Source organism: Hylaeus anthracinus, unplaced genomic scaffold, assembly GCF_026225885.1.
Source record: "Hylaeus anthracinus isolate JK02 unplaced genomic scaffold, UHH_iyHylAnth1.0_haploid 5, whole genome shotgun sequence".
Taxonomy (NCBI): domain Eukaryota; kingdom Metazoa; phylum Arthropoda; class Insecta; order Hymenoptera; family Colletidae; genus Hylaeus; species Hylaeus anthracinus.
The window spans coordinates 11,596,712-11,617,011 of NW_026535322.1; the positions used below are offsets into that span (position 1 = coordinate 11,596,712).

General features: G+C 40.0%; 1 long non-coding RNA gene across 3 annotated transcripts in view; it reads left to right on the plus strand.

The window, feature by feature from the left end:
• Positions 1 to 9,322, plus strand: part of LOC128896065 (uncharacterized) — a 58,282-nt gene extending 48,960 nt beyond the window's left edge. For all 3 annotated transcript variants that reach the window (XR_008461916.1, XR_008461917.1, XR_008461918.1), the window contains exons 4-5: positions 6,425 to 6,658; positions 8,808 to 9,322. This is a non-coding gene — a long non-coding RNA (uncharacterized LOC128896065). The remainder of the gene's footprint in view (positions 1 to 6,424; positions 6,659 to 8,807) is intronic.
• The last annotated feature ends 10,978 nt before the right edge of the window (positions 9,323 to 20,300 follow it).

Genomic DNA, 20,300 nt, shown 5'->3' on the forward strand with positions numbered 1-20,300 from the left:
TTATGATGTTTATACATTCATAGAAAATTTGAATGTGCAGCTACGAAGTGCACGCAATATGTATTAATATAAAAAAAAATATTGATAGTGAAGTTCATATTTAAGTAATTGCAGAGTAAACAACTCTTCCATTTAGGTTCAATTATTGTACACACATTCGTATACGTAATGTTTCATGCAGATTGAAATTGCGAGATGAAGTATTTCTATAATAATTCGATACATTAGTCCCAAACGGTGTCTTTCGAGATCGGCAAAGGGAAGTATGTAGCCGAGAACGCAACGTCGAATGATGAAGACGTTCGCAAATGTAATCTACGAAGTATGCGACAGGGTCGCAGCAAGGAATGAATAATGACTCGAATCGCAATCTCGTTTGGGTTGTCGACGAGAGGGAGCATCCCTCTAAACGGGATATGGTCCAGGACTGGACGAACGAGTTACGAGGAAGATTAACCCGTGATCTCTGATCTCGCTTGACCGGATGCTGGACCATCACCTGTTTCGATATAACAAGTGTCAGCATATTTCATAAGGGTTCTTGCGTAGCTTTATTATCGCTGTCCACTTTTGACAGTGATCTTCTGGTAACAGGTATACCTTCTCTCGATTCCCTCCATTCTGTTTTTCTACCTCCATCAAAGGATTCCTCGTCTGCACAAACAGTAAATAACGAAAAAGACTGCAAGATATTCTAAAAAATGGAAATATCAATTTTAGACTCCCCCACGCCTCGATATCAGTTCTTGGTATATCAATTTTCAAGTCGAAAATATAACAGCTGCATACATCCCTCTCTCTTTCTCTCGATTCCCGCCATTCTATACTTCCACGTCGATTAAAGGATTCCCAGTCTACACGAACAATAAAAAATGAAAGAAGAACTGCAAGATATTCCAAAAAATGGAAATATCAATTTTAGACTTCCCCACGCTATCGATATCAGTTCTTCGTAGATCAATTTTTAAATCGAAAATATAACAGCTGCATGCACCCCCTTCTCCTATCTCGATACCCTTCATTCTATACTTCCACCTCCATCAAAGGATTCCCCGTTTGCACGAACAATAAACAACGAAAAAGACTGGAAGAGATTCTAAAAAATCGAAATATTAATTTTAGACTTCACCACGCCTCGATATCAGTTCTTCGTAGATCAATTTTCAATTTGAAAATATATCCATTACATCAAGTATCATATACAACAGCTGCATACATCGCTCTCTCCTCTCTCGATCCTCTCCATTCTATACTTCAACCACCATCAAAGGATTCCCGGAACAATAAACAACGCCCTAACAATAAACAACGTAAAAGACTGCAAGACATTCCAAAAAAAAAGGAGAAATCAATTTTATCGCTTGCGCAGACCCCCTCCGCGTGCCCCTTCCCCCAATTTGAGACACCTCCACGACGAGTGAGACGCGTCAGGATCAGTTCCTTATAGAAGGACGATACAAGGAGCGTCGTTGGCCCCGATTCCTCGATCTCTCGCGTTACTTCCCAGTCGAGACGCGTAGGTCGAACAAAAGGACTCGCGCCCGGGGGCTGTAGGAGGGGGTCTCCAAGGATCGCGAGATCGCGCCTCTCAAAGGTGAAAGTCGACAGGCGCGTTTCTTTTGAAGCGGTATTAGCCAGCCGATGTCATCGAATTTATCCCGCGCCGCGTTCCTCGTTCGCGGAACGCTCGATCGCGGGACGCGATACCTTGTATATTTGTAGAAGTAATAACGGGGCGCTGGGAACAGAGACGCGGAGGAAGCCAACCCTCCTCTGAGCACGCGGAGGTGGGTTTTGTCGCGAGGAGGCGAAAGGAGGTGGAGGGTAGCTTGGCGACACTCAAGACCTCTGTCTGGCCCTCTCGCTCGCGCGTTCGCTCATTCACCGTTTACCTTGCTCGCACGCGGGCTCTCGGTGCTGTACAAGGGTCCATCTCATAGCAACGCCCACGGAAACTCGAATCGATACGACGCACTGTTCTGGAAATTCGCCGGATTTTCCCGCTCGTTTTCGAATTTCGAACGCCCGACGCGAACCGTCCCAGAAGTCGAAGGGAAAGAAGCGCCACGCGGGACTCGTGGTGCGAGGCCTTGGGCATCGGGAACGACGTTGAGGCGCTTCTTCTCTTCTTTTTCGGTGCTAGGTGGAATTTTGTGTTGAGGGAGGATTCCACGGTCATGTTGATCGCTAAGTTACACTGTGGAAGTCTGTTAGACTCGTCTTGGAGACTTCTTGGTGATCTCAATGTTTAGGGTGCATCGAGGAATCACAGTTTTCATATTCGTACATTTTTCCTGAGTTCCATGGTTTCCTAGTTGTACGAGGGCTATTTTGTGTTTCTCGAGCTGGAGTAGAAAATTTTTGTCAGGAATTTAATGAGCACCCTTATAGCTGGCAATTTAAAAATTGTTAACAGGGGGTTCCTCGATTGTACAATTATTTGTTACCTGCAATGAAAGTTACTTATCTAAGAGAACTATTTTGTCTAATAATTTAATAATAATAATTATCATCTAATAATCATAAAAATTCCTACCAGGCTAAAATTTTGTTTGTATAGAATTAGAGTTGACGTAATCTAACATTTTGTATTCGTACATTTTTTCTGAGTTTCATGGTTTCCTAGTTGTACGAGGGCTATTTTTGTTTCTCAAACGGGTGTAGAAACTTTTTGTTAGGAAATTGTAATTGGAACTATATATATATATATATATATATATTTTATACCATGCGATAACACTTTGAAGCGTTATAGCTTGAAAACTAATAAAAATTGGATAAATGCATTAAAGCTTAATGAATTCGTCTTGAAAAGAGTTATCGCATGGCGTCAAAAAAAAAAAAATTTTTGTATGACTCTTTTAAAATTTATTCATTGATTTACAACAACGTTAAAATAGGTGCTGATAATGTCATTCTCGTGGATGTCAAGATATTTTAAAAACGGTCTATCCGAGGCAAAAAGTTCGAATGATTTACTAAATTATCCACCCCCATTTAAGTAAAAAGCAAACAAACGAACACTGCATCCCCTCATCCAAGACACATCTGAAACCCTGTAAAATTCACTCCATCGAATGAAAATCAAATTCTCAGTCGTGATGTCGCCGGCCAGACAGCTCGCGATTCTTGTCTCTATTCTGATCCCCACCCTCCCCCATTCAGGGGATCTTCGTCTCGCTCGTAGGACCTTGGTATGAAGGAAAAACGAACCATCCCTCTGTGTACCGGTGCTCGTAAAAGAGGGTAGTAATCGAAGCGCGGATGGATGCAAACCCGCAGAGAACTCGCGCGCGTTATGAGGGTCGGCAATCTCTTCTTGCAGTTTTTCAGGAACGAGCCGCGAAAGAACGTGTGCCCGCGGCTGATAAGGACACCTTTATCAAAAATTCTCCGTGACCCCTGTTCCACGCCCCCGGGTGGCCACCAGTTAGGGGTAGAATTTTCGGCGGGCAGCCACCTTTCGTCTACGCGGCGTGATTCTCCGATTTATGGCTCGCTCTTGGCGGGCTACGCGATTATTACGAAAATTCCAGCGGGGCTGGCGAGACGCTGGCATCCAGGGGCACAACTGGCCCGTCAGACGCCCATATCGGCAACGTGCTGTTAGGGTTCCCATATTCGAACGGACAAAGTGTCGGTACAGATAGCGCTTGTTGAAATTAAGGAGGATTTATTTTATGAGTCGAAAGATAGATTTTCGTTGGGTCGATATTCTTGTTGCTTAATCCATTTACTGCCAACTACGAGATGTCTCGTAGCTCAAATTGATTGCAATTACTCAAGGGATAAGTTTACAACCCTTTGAGCCTTTTTAAATTTTCTTTTTAAAACAACAAAATTAATCTTTTATTATCAAAATAATAACCTAGATTTCACATCTGTATTAAATGTTGACGCCAAAGGTAAAACGCTTTAAATTTGTCTGGCAGTGAATGGGTTAAAGTCCTTAACACGTTGGCCGTTACCTATACAGGGTGTCCCAGCCTAAGTGATACGGAGCTCTAACTCCGAAACTATCGGTCGAATGGAAAATTTCAAATATGGAAATTGCACGGTAAAATGGGGCTTATGTTTCAGCGAGAAGGAATTTTTGTTAAGTTTGTTATTTAACGAGATATGATGGTCAAGTTTCGTTTTTCAAATGTAACTATATATTTTATACTCCTTCTGAATCATATTTTTAGCGGAGAACATTAGATTCGTTTCGTATGTTATAGATTTTCAAAATAAATTCCTAAAGTATGCTTAATTTTTTGGACATACCAGGGCCTATTTTAACGTTGTGTGGATCAATGAATTTTTATAAGGGCCATACAAAAATATTTTTATGCTCTTTCTGAATCATATTTTTAGTGGAGAAACATTGGATTCGTTCTGTATGTTATAAATTTTGAACAAAAATTCCTAAAGTATGCTTAATTTTCTGGACATTGTCAGGACCTATTTTGACGTTGCTGTAAATCAATGAATAAATTTTGTAAGGATCATACAAAAATATTTTTATACTCCTTTTAAATCACATTTTTAATGGAGAATTAATTTTTTGGACGTTGTATCAGAAAGACACCTTTATTAAAAACTCCAAATGAAGAGAAAAATCTTTACATGAATATACACACACTATTTAAAAACGAAGTCTGGTATCGACGTCGAGGGTTCCTTTGCCCCTATCCAGTGACAGAATTTCTCGAATCTCGTTTGAAAATTCCCCAGAAAACGTTGGTTTTGTTCTCTGCAACCGGTTGACGCGTATCGTCGTCAGTCGCCGCGTTATCTGAGTGAAAGAGAATGGTAGGAAGTAGTCTGAGAGGAGAGTTTTGAAATGGCGCGAACGGAACGAGGTGAGTTTGTATTCGCCGCGTTTTCCTCGTTTTTACCGGCGTGGCCAGTCAGGCGTCTTGTCATGCATGACCGATGCCGATACGTGTATACGTGAGATGGTACACGCTCAGGAGCGAACCATCGTTGGGAAAAGTCCTTTTTACCACCCCAACCCGCTCGTCCCTTGCCCTTCCGCCCTCGTGTCGTCCTTTTCTCCTTCTCCGGGGGCTTCGTTTCACATTCGTTCTCGGATCCCGTAGAAGTTCGTGCTCGAGAAATCCAGAAAATTGGACAGAGCGATCGCTTCGACTATCCTGGCGAACGTTCTTCAAATGAACGATCAGCCGGAATCCCATAAGCCATTTCTCTCGGCGAGAATCCATAGCTCGAACGATATCGAAATCTTAAGAACGAACCCCTCCGCGCAAATAATTCGCGTCCGTTCGTTTCCGGTGGTCGAGCAATTTCCACCTCGCGATCCGCCGAGTGTTTAATCGCGGTGCTTCGCGCTCGAACCGGAGGAAGATTGTTTAAAAATGATCGCGGAGGAATAGGAAACGATCTTTTATTTGTTATTCAAGAGCTGGTATATGACGAGGGTAGAAGGGGTGGCTGACAACGAAGGGTTATTATTAAATATAGCGCTGATATTTTTAATATTCAGGTGCCTGCTTTAACCTCATTCACTGCTAGACGAATTTAGGCAGTACACTCGTATGCCAAAATCGTTTTACAGACGAATAATGCTTCTAATTGTCTGCATTTCGTTAACGCGTTGACTGCCAAACAACTCGTGAAAATTGATACGAGCCTATCGCTTTGTTTTTGTATAACTGAAAATTATTTTTGTTGAATTTCATGAATGTTGTGCAGATTTATTTTCTTTAACGTCTTATCTTTAGAAGTAATTTATTTAATTCCTTAGCGAAAGATCCTGTCACCGACACTCCCGCTCAGAAGTATGTGGACACTTCTTTAATAGAAACAAATATCTAGTAAAAGTTGCGAATCTATTAACATAAATTATATCACTTATATTTCGATATGTTTATGGTGTATTAGCGAATATATTTTATTAATAGTTTTTTTCTAATAGTTGTTTCGTTTCATTTTATTCCATTTTATTTCATTTAAATTCATTTTATTTGATTTCAGGTAAATTCATTTGAATTTTATTTTATTTTATTTTGTAATGTTTCGCCATAAATGTGTTTCATATATTGAACACTCTTTCTGAGCTTTTCTATCTGAACGATCCCATAATTCCACTATAAAATTGCATAAGCTAGTAAAAAAATTCAATATTATTAAACGTTGTCAAGTACGCATCTAATATACAATTCAGCAACACAAATGTATAGTAATAATTTGCGGTGTCTATTAATTATTCATTGAAAGTAGTAAGTGTCCACATATTTATAAGCGAGGGCGTATATATAGATGACGTGGCGATCAACACGATAAAATAGAAAGAAAAAGTCCATTTAAAATTCAAACCACAAGATTCATCAAACGATAAACAGTCGAATCGAAATTAGTAAACCGAACATACTTCTTGGCCAACTAAATATTTATCATCCCCTGTGGAATTTTTCTGCAGACTTCGCGGATCAGTTGATCACCACTGACGCGAATTTGTCTACATGGGCGATTGTGGTCACTCGATGCAGGAACGACAAGGCCCCTGCTACCCGTTGATCCAGTTCCCAGTCCGGTTTCGACGTTGAACTTCGCCCCCGAAATGGGGCCAACCCTGTCAACACAGAGGCGCGCGCACAGAATGACAAATGTTGTGGCGACCGCTAATGTTGCTGCACAACAAATTATATCCGAGGTGATAAAATCTATTCGAAAGTTAGACACATAACTCTCGAAGAAATTTCCCCTGTTACGTGCCGACATTTTCATTTTTTTTTATTTTTCTTGATTTCGTCGGCAGGAATGTGTTCGAGATGGTTTACCATCCCGAATTCGTTCTAATCGAACACAAACCTAGCCTTTGACGGTAGTTTGGTAAATTCGTTATTAGAAAGAATACACATTCCCTCCTTGAAATCAACGTCGTCACGCCACTTTCACCCTGCTGGCAACGCCGCGCCGCGGAAAAATCATTGTAAAATAATAAGTGCGTTGCTTGTTACGAATGAAATGCGTTAAATCATGTAATGTAACAGCAGCGTATATATATGTAATTGTTGGAAAGATAAGCACATCGAATATTACCATCGCGTTCGAATTTGTAGTTACGGTTATCATTGGAAGAAGGTCACGGAAATATTGCGTGTTAAAATTAAACGTTTATACCGCTTCGTGTATTGAAAGCATAGCATGAAATTGCCGCGTGATTCGTCCTCGCGCAATGTTATCGCCACGCGAGCCGATCCACTTGGTGGGCGCGAGACGCGAGACGAGGTACAACTCGTAAACACCAAATTCTCGAGTGTACCGAGTCGCGAAATTTCGAGGATTTTTTCTATGAACTAGCGACGATCACGTGGTTCGAAGATCCTTTGTCTCCAAAGCTTCTACAACGTTCCACCGAGTTTACGTGGTCGAGCAAGGCACGAGCCGAAAATCACTTCTTCTCGTACAGTCGCGGTGAACGCGACATTAAGCCGAGCGAACCGTCTAAGAGTTAGAGTGCGTACCCATTAGTATTGTAATACGAAGAAAGCGGTAGGCAAAACTCGGGTCGTTCGTTAAATCGGTTTTATAGATTAATTTCATATTTAATTTATTTATTTAGTTTTATTTCCTTTCGTTATTTCCGTTATTAGAGTTTCGCGTTTAATTAATTGCTAAGCATCTTAAAATCATCTTCGCGTGTGGTGTGCTTCTCTTTTCAACAGGTTTTCCGAGCAAATCGATATATACAGTGGGCGTATTATATCGTACACCGATCAATTTCCCAAAAAAACTTTAGTGTGAAATTGTAGTTTCTTAACTTCCGTTTTTATAATCAATGATATTTTACATATTCTCGGAAGTCTGGAAGATAGATATAGTTCAAACAACATTTACTAGTTAATATAATTTGTGAAATTAACAAAAAAATGCGAAAAGTGGGTAAAAGTATAGTAGCAATAAGTATTTGTACGATTCTTATGACCATTTACAGCAGAGTTTGTAACGTAAACACATTAGTTTATTGCTCCGTGCGAATTCGAAAACGTCAAGTTTCCAGGAAAGTACTTTTAAACAGTTGTGCGAATACTTGTTGCTTCAATATTTCTATCGATTAATTGTTTTTTTCTTGTTCATTTCGCAACTTACATAAATAGCTATTTTTTTTTGTAATCTATCTACTCTAAAGATTTCCTAGAACATGTTGAATGTCATTGTTTATAAAAAATAAGTTAATAAATTATAATTTTATAGAGTTTTTTTGGAAATTGATCGGTGTACGAATACTTTCTACACCCACTGAATGTATAGTTTTCCGACAATTTTATATATTCATTAATGTACGGATGAAGCGAGAGTGAAAGCGCGTATAAAATTTCAATAATCAAAGATATTTCACTTACGATTTTAAAGCGTTCAAAATTATAATTTCAAGTTGTGGATGAATTGCTCAAATCATATTATAGTCTTATCAAACAACACCAAATAATCAATCGAATAAATTCTGTAGTGGTGTTTTCAGTAGAAATCAATATTGTATTTATCTCAATAATTTCCTGCCGTTCGAATCTTGATAATCCAAATTTCACTTAGAAAGTCACATACGAGACTGGGCCCGTACGGGACTGCTGCGACAAAGACTTGACCTTGCCGATAGGCAAGTAAAATATATATATGAATTTATTAAATAAATTGCTGTGACGCGTGAGCTTCTTCTCTTTCTCCGCTCGCACGTCATACTCTCCTCTCGACAGATCTTTTTTTCTCTTGCTTGCTCTTTTCCTGTTTTCCATCGCGAGAACTCGAGTAGACGATTGACCGATCGAACGATTACTTTACGTTTTTGTTTTCTGTTGCAGGGGTCCTGCGGAGGATTTCCAAAGACCGAGTCGAGGGCAGTTGCACGAGGGACGAAGACCCAGCGACTTTAATTTTATGACTGCTTGGCGAATTATGTGTGTTTGGGGTACAGTTGATTTTTCCACTGGTCTTGTTCATCATTGACAGAGTACTTGTTTAAATTAGAGCAGAATTATTCAGCAGGATAAAGCTCGATCAAGTTAGTATTTATTTTACGGTTCAAAGAATATATTTGTTTTAATTTTATGTATAGAGGAAGAAGATGGAAGAATTGAGAGAATTAGAATTGATAAAAATAATATTAATACCCCTCCAAGTTCAGATACTGTGACATTGTAGAGGAATTAATTCTGTCCCTTTAGGCGAATACATTTGTAATTCTAGTTTAAGTAAATGCATTATATCTCGATCATTTTCTTTTTATAACTACGTGTGCCTTGATGAAATGTGTGACTGAGAGTAGATTAAAAATAGCATGCTTCTATTTTATAAATAAATGCTGGAATATTCTGTATCGCGCTGTAATATTCTGTATTATACAGAATAGTATGTTGCGCTATGTAATACTAACCCTTTGCACTCGAGGCCTTTTTTCTGTTACCTGCCAGCAACTCGAGGTGTTTCTTAACATTCCATTGCCATGAATTCTAAGCTATCTAGATTTGAGAATAACATGACAATCATTTTATCGACACTTTGAGCTCCAAAGAAATTAAACCTAAAGAAACATTATTGCTGGTAGATTTGCTGCGTGAAACCTAATGTTGACTGAGAATCAACTCTCGAGTGCAAAGGGCTAAAAGTTCATTTTAGAAAGGCACAGAATTAATTCCAACCGCTGATACATCAAAATCAACTAAATTCATCCCCAAAAAGAATGTTCCCCAATAAGAAACGATGCGAAAGCTTTCGAGCAAAAAAACTCTGGACCCGCGAAACATTTTTAATTTCCGTGAATCACGACGATAATTGTATCTGACTACCAGTTTACTTATATGTGGAGTGCTCGAAGAAGAATCGAAGAGTTGAAATAAACAGAGGAGGAAAAGGTCTTGACCCCGAGCTTCGACACGCTCCCGTCCTCCATTCCCGTCGCTCATCTTCCCTCTTCCCAGCGCGCTCAGGCATTAATTTTATTCAGCGGAGTCGCGCAGACACCGTACGGTAAGTACGTGCTACATTATTGGCCAATATCGGCCAGACATGAGGTTCGAGCCGTTTCGGAGCGAGCACGACCTCCATTAACCGCGCCATAAACAGATAATCGGGAATTTCCAGGGCGATACCGTTTGGCCCAATCAGATAAGCCTCGGAACACCGAGATATGGAATTATTGTCTACGCGTTCCTCGGCTCGTTCTCGCGGGAACACGGTAACTACGTATCAGGGAACGGATTGGGGGCTCTCTAGACGCAATAATTGAATTCAAATTATTCGCGGGTGTACGAGATGCTCGAGGAAAGATGCCCGGGGTGATGGGGTGGAATCGTAGGATTATTATACGGGCTGGCCTGTTGCGATCTTTGATACGTGTATTGGTCGGGGCTGGGGAGCTGCGTGGAATTTTTAGGAAACACATTTTTGGGGCTGGAAGACTTCGGGGTCAGTCTAAGGTTAGGTACAAATTTGAGGGGTTAGTCGCAGTCAGGAAGAGGAAAAACGACATTTCTTTGTGATTTTTTGTTAGTTATTAAATAATAATTTGCACAAGTAACGATTAAGTATATTATAAAGCACGCTTTAAAGAACTAAAAAACATTTTTTGCTTTAAGAAACGTTAATTTATATCGTCGATAACAGCCGATTACGTAGACGATGATTTAAAAACATAGGTTTGCGGTGAGCAAGATCTCTCTACGCTGGTTTACCTGAAAACAGAAACAAAGGTAGATTTCGAAAATATATTAGTCCAGCGGGTCCCTGATCGAAGAATTTTGAAAAAAATTAATTTAAAACAAAATGGCGTACGTTTGAAGTTGATTTTAAATTTTTTCACTAAAATTAAGCGATTCAATACAGGATAATAAGAAAAAGTATACAAGAAAATAAAAAATGCTTCGATCAGAGACCCGTTAGTCTAATATATTTTCTAAATCTACCTTTAGTTTTATTTTCAGGTACACCAGTTTGAAGAAATCTTGCTCACCGCAAACCAAGTGGCCACCCACGCCATCGCCTGTTATGACGAAATGAATTAACCTTTTCTTAAAACAAAAATTCTTTTATAGTTCTTTAAGACATACTTTGTAATATGTTTACATTTCATTGAGAAAAATTATTATTTAATACCTTAAAAAAAAACAAAAAAACACAAGAAATTGTCCGTTTCCATTTTTCTGACTGCGACTAGCTCCTTCAGTGATGTACGGGATAGAGTCAGAGGCTTATGGAAAGATGGAAGGATTAACAGAAATGAACGAGACGCGATACTTCAAATTAATTGATAATGTAAGTATAGTAAATTACGAGGACACCAACAAGGGGAGGTAAACCAAAACAGTTTTGTCGTGTCCGACGGTTTTTGTGATTGGCTTCGGGGGGCTAAAAAAAAATGTAAGAAGCCAAAATACGATTATTTTAATTTTGACAATATTATTATCGATTCGCACTGAAGTCGACGAGAGAAATTCAGTAAAAATAGTTAACAAATTCTAGGAAAAGTATTTCTCAAGGTATCGCCAGAAAACCGTTTTTGGTACTAACAAGCAAACTGGGACAGTTTCGTAAGCAAACTATCCCAGGAAAATTTGTTAAAGCAAAAATAACATCATATTCAGATTCAGCACCGAAAAGAACCTGTATATACCGAATTTCGTGATGATCGGATAAAATTATTTTCATTCTCTATAATGCCCTGGCCAAAATCGTGATGCAAGATTGGCTTGTCAACTTTAAACGTCCATAACTTACTCAATTCTTAACCGATTTACTTCATACATATGCCGTTGGAAAGCTCTTTTAAAGGTCAATAAAAGTTATTCAATGCTAAAAAACGCTCAGATGGCTTTATCACCCTCAAAATTCGAGTCAAAGATCGAAAACCTCTAAAACATTTACGAATTTTTTTGAGGCCCTTATAATTTTTTAATCGGGTCACCGATTTTTTTATGGGTACCTATCATGAAGGTGGACATTCGGTAAAAATTTCATCGAATTCCCATTTCAGGTTCTGAAGTAAAAAAATAAATAGTTGCGAAAGCTGAAGATTTCAAGGGGTCACCCTTGCCGATTTTTCGACCAAAAATTTTTACTTTTAGATCTCGCCCGAAATATAGTTTTCAACGTTTTTCGGGTCGAGAGACACGATTCTGAGGTCAGTTTCTCGGTAAAAAGAATGTTATTACGAAGTTTACTATCAAAACTCTTATATTATATGTAAACCGCGAATCTTTATAGATGTATAGGAAATTTGAATGTACAAGAAACTACAGTATGCAAACAATATGCAAAAATATGAAAAAGACTGAAAGTAAAATTCATGTTATGATATTTGCAAAATAAAATAAATTCCTATTTAGGTTCAATTTTTTTAGACATGTTCACGAAGATTTTATTTTGCATAAAGATCCGCAGTCTAATTATATTATAGTAATACTATAGAATATTTTATGTCTAATGTTACATTATACAAATGCATACGATTCGTTTTGCTTTATTACTGTTACAACGTTAACATCTAAAAAATTAGGGTTTAGTCGGAGAGCCCGCGACATAAAATTTCGGCTAATTTCATTACAACTATCCTTTTGCTATTTGACTGTTTTCTACGAAAGAATAAAAATAATCCAAGGTTGGCAGAGCACAAACGGTGCATCGCTCCGCTAGAAAGTCGGAAACATGTAAGAAATAACAGTATCTTTGATTGAAATCATTATTACTGAAATTTTTAGAATGTATTGTTGACATACCAAATTGCATAAAAAAGTTGATCTGGCAGATTGTAAGCGGTGCTAAATGGGTCTGGCAGTCGGAAAACCTTGTCGGAAAAACGAAGTAGTTTGACTGAAATCATTATTTCTGAAACTTTTTGTATAAACAATATGTAATACATATGGTTAAACAAATTTTTCTGGCAAACTTTGAGTGGTGATAAATCGGTCTGGCAGCCGTTTAAAAGAGCAAACACATATGCGCGCCGTGCAATTTCATGACTTATTGAAGTTAAATAATAATAATAATTGAATCAAATAAAAATCATCACAGCAATATTTTATACATAATTAATGTACATAATGTTTGAATATAATTATTACTTTATAGTTTTATTAGATTATCGAGATCTCACCGCCGATAATTCATGTGTGTTCGTTCTTTTAAACGGCTGCCAGACCGATTTAACACCACTCAAAGTTCGCCAGACCAAATTTTTTTAAGGCTACGTATTCCATATTGTTTGTAGAAAAAGTTTCAAAAATAATGATATCAGTTACTTGATAGTCATTACTGTTGCAGCATCAATGTCTAAGAAATTAGATTGTCTATTTATATAAACACTGCCACGCAAAATAATCGAGTGCAAGTCACGGAAGAAACTTTTGGAACAACCTAATATGTCACAAACGTTACATTTCCCCGTTAGCACCCCCCCCCCCCTTATTTGGAAAATAAAATGATTTTCAATCATAAAAGTAAACGACGTCCGTCTCGACGCGCCGTTTCGTTCACGTCCAGTCACGACGCGTCGTTTCATTCTTCCCCGAAAAAACTCTCAAAGGCGTCGTTTTCATTCCGCGAAAACACGTGTCTGGACGACATCAAACGGCGGGGTCCGTGCTCGCGCCGGCTCGTCATCCAGCGGAATAAAATTTCCTTTTCGACCTTTCGGCGTTATTACGGGAAACGGGCTGGTGTAACAACCGGCACGCCGTGATCCGAAACGCGGCCCCCCCCCCCTCCCCCCCGGTCGTCTTTGTTTGTCTTGGGCGAAGCGCGGGAAGAGCAAGCCGCGAGGGCGAGAAAGAGGAGCACTCCGTTAATCATTATCCAAGGGGGGTAAGTCGAGAGGCGAAGGAGAAGCCTCCTTTGAGGCCGGACCACGGTTGCTCTACCCGGAATTCCAGGGCCTCGGATTACAATTTGGCGAGTCCAGGCCGAAGGGAGAGTAAAATGGCCGCCGGCGGTGGGTAGTTTTGCCCGGCGTGGGGTGGTTAGGAGGGTGGCTAACTGGGTGGTCGACGAGCTCTGGAAGGAGTAGGAAGAGAAGCTGGAGGTCGGTAAAGGGGATAGCGGTGGCTGAGGACTGGGGCAAAGGGGGGCTGATGCTAGCCACAACCCCTTAAGGGTCGAACGAACCCTTGCACTACCACACCGAGTCCGAGAACCGTCTATCTCTTTCTCCCTCGCCAACTCGCTCTCGCCGTTTCGTCTCTCCTCTCCGTCTCGTTCGGTTTCTCCGCATCCGTGTCCTCCTCTCTCTCTTCCTCTCTTCCTCTTTTCGTTCCCTCCGTCCCCGTTCGACCCTCAGCTCGTCTCTGTTCCTCCCTACCCGCTGAACAACCTTTATATCTACAGCCACTATACTCACCGCCACCACCATGAGCCACCTATATATGTACCTAGGGTTACTCGTGTGTTCGCGGGGGTTGAGAAACCGAGAGCAGCGAGTGAGGCCGCAGCGAGGGGGGTGGGATCTAGTCGAAGGGAGAGAGGAACGGAACCGGGCTGCTTGCGGGACGGCGAAAGGGTGAGCGGGACGGAAACATCCCCCGATGAGGGAGGAAACGGGAATGGGGGAGGGAGTACATAGAAGAGAAACACGAAGCAGAACAGACACCGAACGTGGAGAGAAAGGAGGGTGGGTGGGTGTACGAGAGCGCGCACGGGCGCAAGGGTGGAATTTTAGAGACGGGGGCTAGCCTTAAAATACACGCCGCGCGAAATACCGGGCGTGAATTAGAGTCCGTGCCCGTGTACACGCTCCTGCGACCACCGACGGACGAACCTTCGGAATTTTCGCCAGCCGCAAACTCGGCTGCGTCGCGATGCTTCGCCGAGGCGTTGGAAACGTCGCTCTCTCCGAGACGGACCTTCCATTGCACCCACGCTCAGAATTCCAACGGCAACAGCGAACGTTGATTGTGACGCATTCCGCAATTCGGGGACGCACGACGATTGCTCCACTCCGACGATGCTCCAGTTTCTTTCCCATCGGGGGTGCACGAACCTCTCGTCGCAGGTGAGGCAGCGGATGATCGCTCGGCCAACTCTCCTCGAAATTGGTACTGTATTTTAAACGGCGATAGGCAGGGTTGGTAGTTTACTTTCGTACGGTGCTGGATTTTTTCTTCGGGCGGGAATCGAGGTAGCGCAAGGACGGAGGCCTCGGTGAGAATTTGTTGAGGGAATAGTTGGTATAGAAAGCTGGTTTAGATTGCGAATTTGAGACCTAGGAATCCAATCTTGAAACGAGGAGTGAAAATCCTAGTCTCGATTAAAGCATCGAAATCACGAGCATATTCGTATTGGTGATACGAAATGATTATTTTTAGAGGAAATACTAATTGGGAATAGATTATATTTTAGCATGATGCAATACAAATTCATTTAAAGAATTTATACCAGATAAATCATGTCGATATGTTATTACTTTTAGAGCAGATACTAATTGGGAATGGAATACATTTTACTATAATGCAATACAAATTCATTTAAAGAATTTATACCAGATAAATCACGTCTGTATGTTATTATTTTTAGAGCAAATACTAATCGATAATAGCTTATATTTTACCATAACGCAATACAAACATGCAAAATTAAATTAAATTAAATTTATCACTGTCGCCAAGAATCTTCGCCCACTTCTGTTCGGAATATACCTAACATTAATTTATTCGTCAAGCGAAACAGTACGTACTGTGTTCAGTTATGTATAAGTGTGGAATTCTGTAACTTTTGAATTAATCTTGGAAGAGGGACTTTCTATATTACGATATTCGTATAAATCTAGTCTGGTACCGACTCGTGCACACTGTGCATACATTGTTTTAGGTTCTAGACTTATGTTATACCTCGAATCACTGCCTTTTCTGTCTCTCATCCATGCATTTACTTGCATTACTCCATTGTCATCCTTGCATGTAACTGACGTTAATGGTTTCATTTTGCACACATATTTATGGAAACAGAGAATGAAGATACCGTTAACCCCTTTCGAGATCATACTAGCATATAGATACGTGACTAATAGATTGCAGGTGTTTATGCGAATTTATATTTTTACAAACAGTGAAATAGAATATATTTACAGATATAGATATAGAATAGAAAATACTTAAACGAAAATATGCCTTATCTTCGAAATAGTACGACATGTATATCACACATTTATTTATTTACTCGTATATTTTCCCATATTCTCACTTGCCATAAATTTATAAATATCCACACTCTGATCATTAATTTCTGAACTCTTTTTTATAATATTAGTAGTCATCAATAATATGTAAAGTTACTTTTTCTAGTGACACAATAGAATCGCCACGTGATTAATAGGTAAGTAAATACAAGCTTGAAATATTAAGCTAAATTATAATCAAATAATTCGTGGCTAATATCCTCCATCGATTGGAAAATAAAGCGAAAGTAGTTCAATTATCAGAGCAATTGGAAATTCTGCAATATTTTAGCATTGACACGAAGCATCGAGAACTAATGGAATCCTCGTGTTCCTGCAACAAAGCGACGCGACTCGATACTATAATAATATTTCTTCTCTCGCCAAGAGAGTGTCCTTCGTCTTGGCAAAGAAACGCGCTGGTTGCGGAGACGAATAGGTTACGTCGGGAATCACAGGCGTACTTTGAATTTTAACACGTTAGGCAGAACAGGATCGATGGCTCTGTTGGAGGTTTTCTTTACGTAAGAATGCCGAGAGCTTTTCCCACGATTCTTCCTGTGATCGTGAATTAATTGTAATCATTATTAGCCACGGCCCGGGCAACCAATTAAGCGCTGGGTAATCGTTGGGAATAGTGGAGAAACTTTTACGAAACGAATGCAAATGATTTGGACCGGATGAGCTTGGAAAGAAAGTTTCATCCTAATCATTTGCATGAAGACATTTATTAAATCTACTTAGACCAGCGTTTGTTTAGCATTTTTTAGAAGCATTCTTTAGAAGAGAATCGAAGAAATATTATCACAAAGAATTCATAAGGAATTCAGAAGGAATTCAACGAAACAGTAACAAAATAATTCCAAAGATTCTAGATTCTAAGAAATAAAACATTTTTACAAATCATCGATCCGAGGATCTAACCCTCAAGTGTCAATTATTCAAGTACCTTTGTAAACAAAAAATCGTGGCCTCCCTCGCGACTTATCGATTCAAGGATCTTACCATCAAGTGTCACAAATATCGAAGCATTTTAGCGAAAAATCAAGCCCACTCTCGCAAATTCGAACCACCCATGGATATCGTCGATTCGGTTGGCCAGAGGCGAGTCGTGCCACGTAATTCGCGAGATCGGATCCCGACGGGGGCGAAAGTCGAAAGGTTCTTTTTTTTTTTACCCCCGTGCTCGACGACGATACCGCACGGATTTAACTAATAAGAGCAATTAGCGCCGGGGGTAGTAACTAGTGGCGGTTTGCCCGCCATGGCATGTCTCTCGCCTGGCGGTCGCCTCGGTCAATACCCACCGGACAAGATGGCCGACGCCCACTCCAACACAAACTCAAAGTTACATACATTTATGTACTCAAATGTATAACCCACCCCCTCCGCAACGGAGTTGCCTTTCTCCTTCCGCCTGCTTCAACCCTCCCGGTCTCGCCATCCACTCGGCTATACGGACACCGAACTTCATCATTATTATCTCGCTGCCCCGGTATCCGCCATCCCCCAACGTGCGTGAATTTTGCAAAACCCGCGATACTTGTACTTACCTAGTGACGACGGCGGCCCCCCTGATGAGGAACGCGATGAAAAATTAACGAATCGGTCGTGCGACGGACAATCGTTTCCTGCGTTGCTCGCCGGCTCGTTTCACGATGTATTCTCCATTTGAAATTTGTTCCTCGGGGTTGGAAAGAATATTTGTGGAGTGAATTTGGTTATTTGGGGATGAAGGAATTTAATTGAATTAGAAAAGTGCGGTATCGATAGGACGTTGGGGGTTGAGTTGGTTTCGGGGGAGTTACTGCGGGAGACAGTGGAAAATGTTGCATTTTGCATTTGGGGTTTTTAGGTGTAAAGTTTACTGATGACGATGCGAGGAATTTCTAACCCTTTGCACTCGAGGCCTTTTTTTCTGGTATCTACGATTCGATCGAAAAATTCCGGCATCAAGTTTGAAACTTTTATGAGCTAAAGGGTCCATCTTAATTTTTAAGAATTATCGAGAACCACTTCCAATGAATATCAGTGGTTCATTGATATATTTAGAAAGAGGATGACACATGCTTTACATCCTCATGTATTTTTTATTTTAACATTCATTCGTGCATATTTTATTTACAAAACGAGTTACATTTTGAATTACGCGCCAACATTAATTTTGACCGACAACAATATCGATAGCAATATACATTTTCTGCGAGGACAAATACAAACATTATAATAGATACAGTCAGGCCCATAAATATTCGTACCCTCTATGTTTATTGAAGAAATTTGTTCAAATTAAATGGTAGTTTTGACGTTTCCAAGCATATGTTTGTATAAATATGTTGATGTATATATAAATGTATTCATGAATAAGCTTATTCATATACATACTTATAACGAAAAATTTGTTTAGCATTATCAAAAATATTATTTAATTTAGTCAAACTTTTTTAATAGACGTAGAGTGTACGAATATTTATAGGATTCACTGTACATTTTGAAGTTAATCCTTTGCACTCGAGGCTCTTTTTTTAGTATCTACCAGCAACTCGAGATGCTTTCTTAGCATTCTATTGTCACAAATGCTGATTATATTGACTTCGAAAATGAGATCTCTAATTTAAGATTTGAGAATCAGGTCACCTTTGCATCAACGACAATCATTTTATTGGCACTTCGAGGTCCAAAGAAATTAAACCTAAAGAAAACCTAATGGTCAGTGAGAGTCATCTCTCGAGTGCAAAGGGTTAATTGTTTGGCGTTGCAGCGTATTTCGAGAAATTTGTACTTGTGATAGAAAAATGTATTGTAGAGAGAAAAAGAGGTCAGTTGCAACCCTCAGGGGCTGTAACTATGCTTTGTTAAAGAGCACAGTTACGGTGCGGGGTTGGCGATCCCGAGGTACCCGAGCTCTTTTTGGGCCCATTGGGCCTCACACTTTTCTGTAGACAAAATATAATGTAAATGAGAGAAGACAATCTGTAACACGCAAAGTAGAGGAAAAAGTATGTAAATATCCTGAGGGCTCCTTGTGGGCCCATTGGGCCTCACTTCTTTCTATACAGAAATATTAATATAAATAAGAGAGAAGCTAACACGGAGGAAATAGCCTCGATAAGAGAAAATAGAGTGATAAGAATATAACATGTAAAACAGAGAAAACAGTATGTAAAGAGAATAGAGATCTAGGAATGTTAGACATTCAGACAGGTAAACAACAGTGTTATATATAACAATTTTATTATATATTATTACAACTTAAACACTGCTGCAAAATAAATCAAGCATGATCAGTCCCAGATTAAGTATCATTATTCCTAAACTGCATATGTTTATGTAAATTCACATTTTCACAAAAAATTGAGATTTAAATGAATACATGTATAATCTTGTAATCAATGTAACATGAATATTATGTATATTTTCGTATTTATATCCATCCCAGCATTTTCACATGCCAAAAATACACAAACACTCGCAACCTAACTACCATAAAACAAATAAAAAAACCTCAAAGAAACTATGATTATAATTGCAAAACAAAACTCGGGGTTATGCAACAACATATCCCGTGAAGAAAACTAGTTCTTTCCTATCAAAAAATAATCTTAAACTCCAGACAGACCAGATCGGCTCACCCATACATTTCCAAGAGGGTCCAAAGCCTAAGGGGTCGAAAACATTCGTACCTGGCTGCTTGCAGAGGGTTACCAACGCAGAAAAATATTCAGCAAGCGTACGAGGTATCCTTCCACCCTTCTTGCAAGAATTTTTCCCCCCTGTCTAAAAAAGTGTTGCAACTAAACACACACGGTGACTGAGAAGTGCGCATCTAGGGATCAAATTAAAATATTTCCCGTGTACAAATTGCAGAAAATCCGCGGCGTAAGATTTTAACGAACCCACGGGCTCCGACTCGTTAGGCTGACGACATATCCCTAAAGAGATCGGTCGAGTAGGCACGTCGAAGCGGTGTCCTCGATTGGTCAGCTTAAAGGGGTGGCGAGGCCACGCGTGCGATTGGTCAAAGCCACCCTTCTGGTAAGCGAATACTGACCCTTCGGGGGTGGATTTCTCTCCCTTTGAAAAATATCGGCGATCTTCCTCACCCCCTTTGGGTAAACGAGCGGCGAGCGGGGGGGGGTGGTTCGTTGAACGCGCG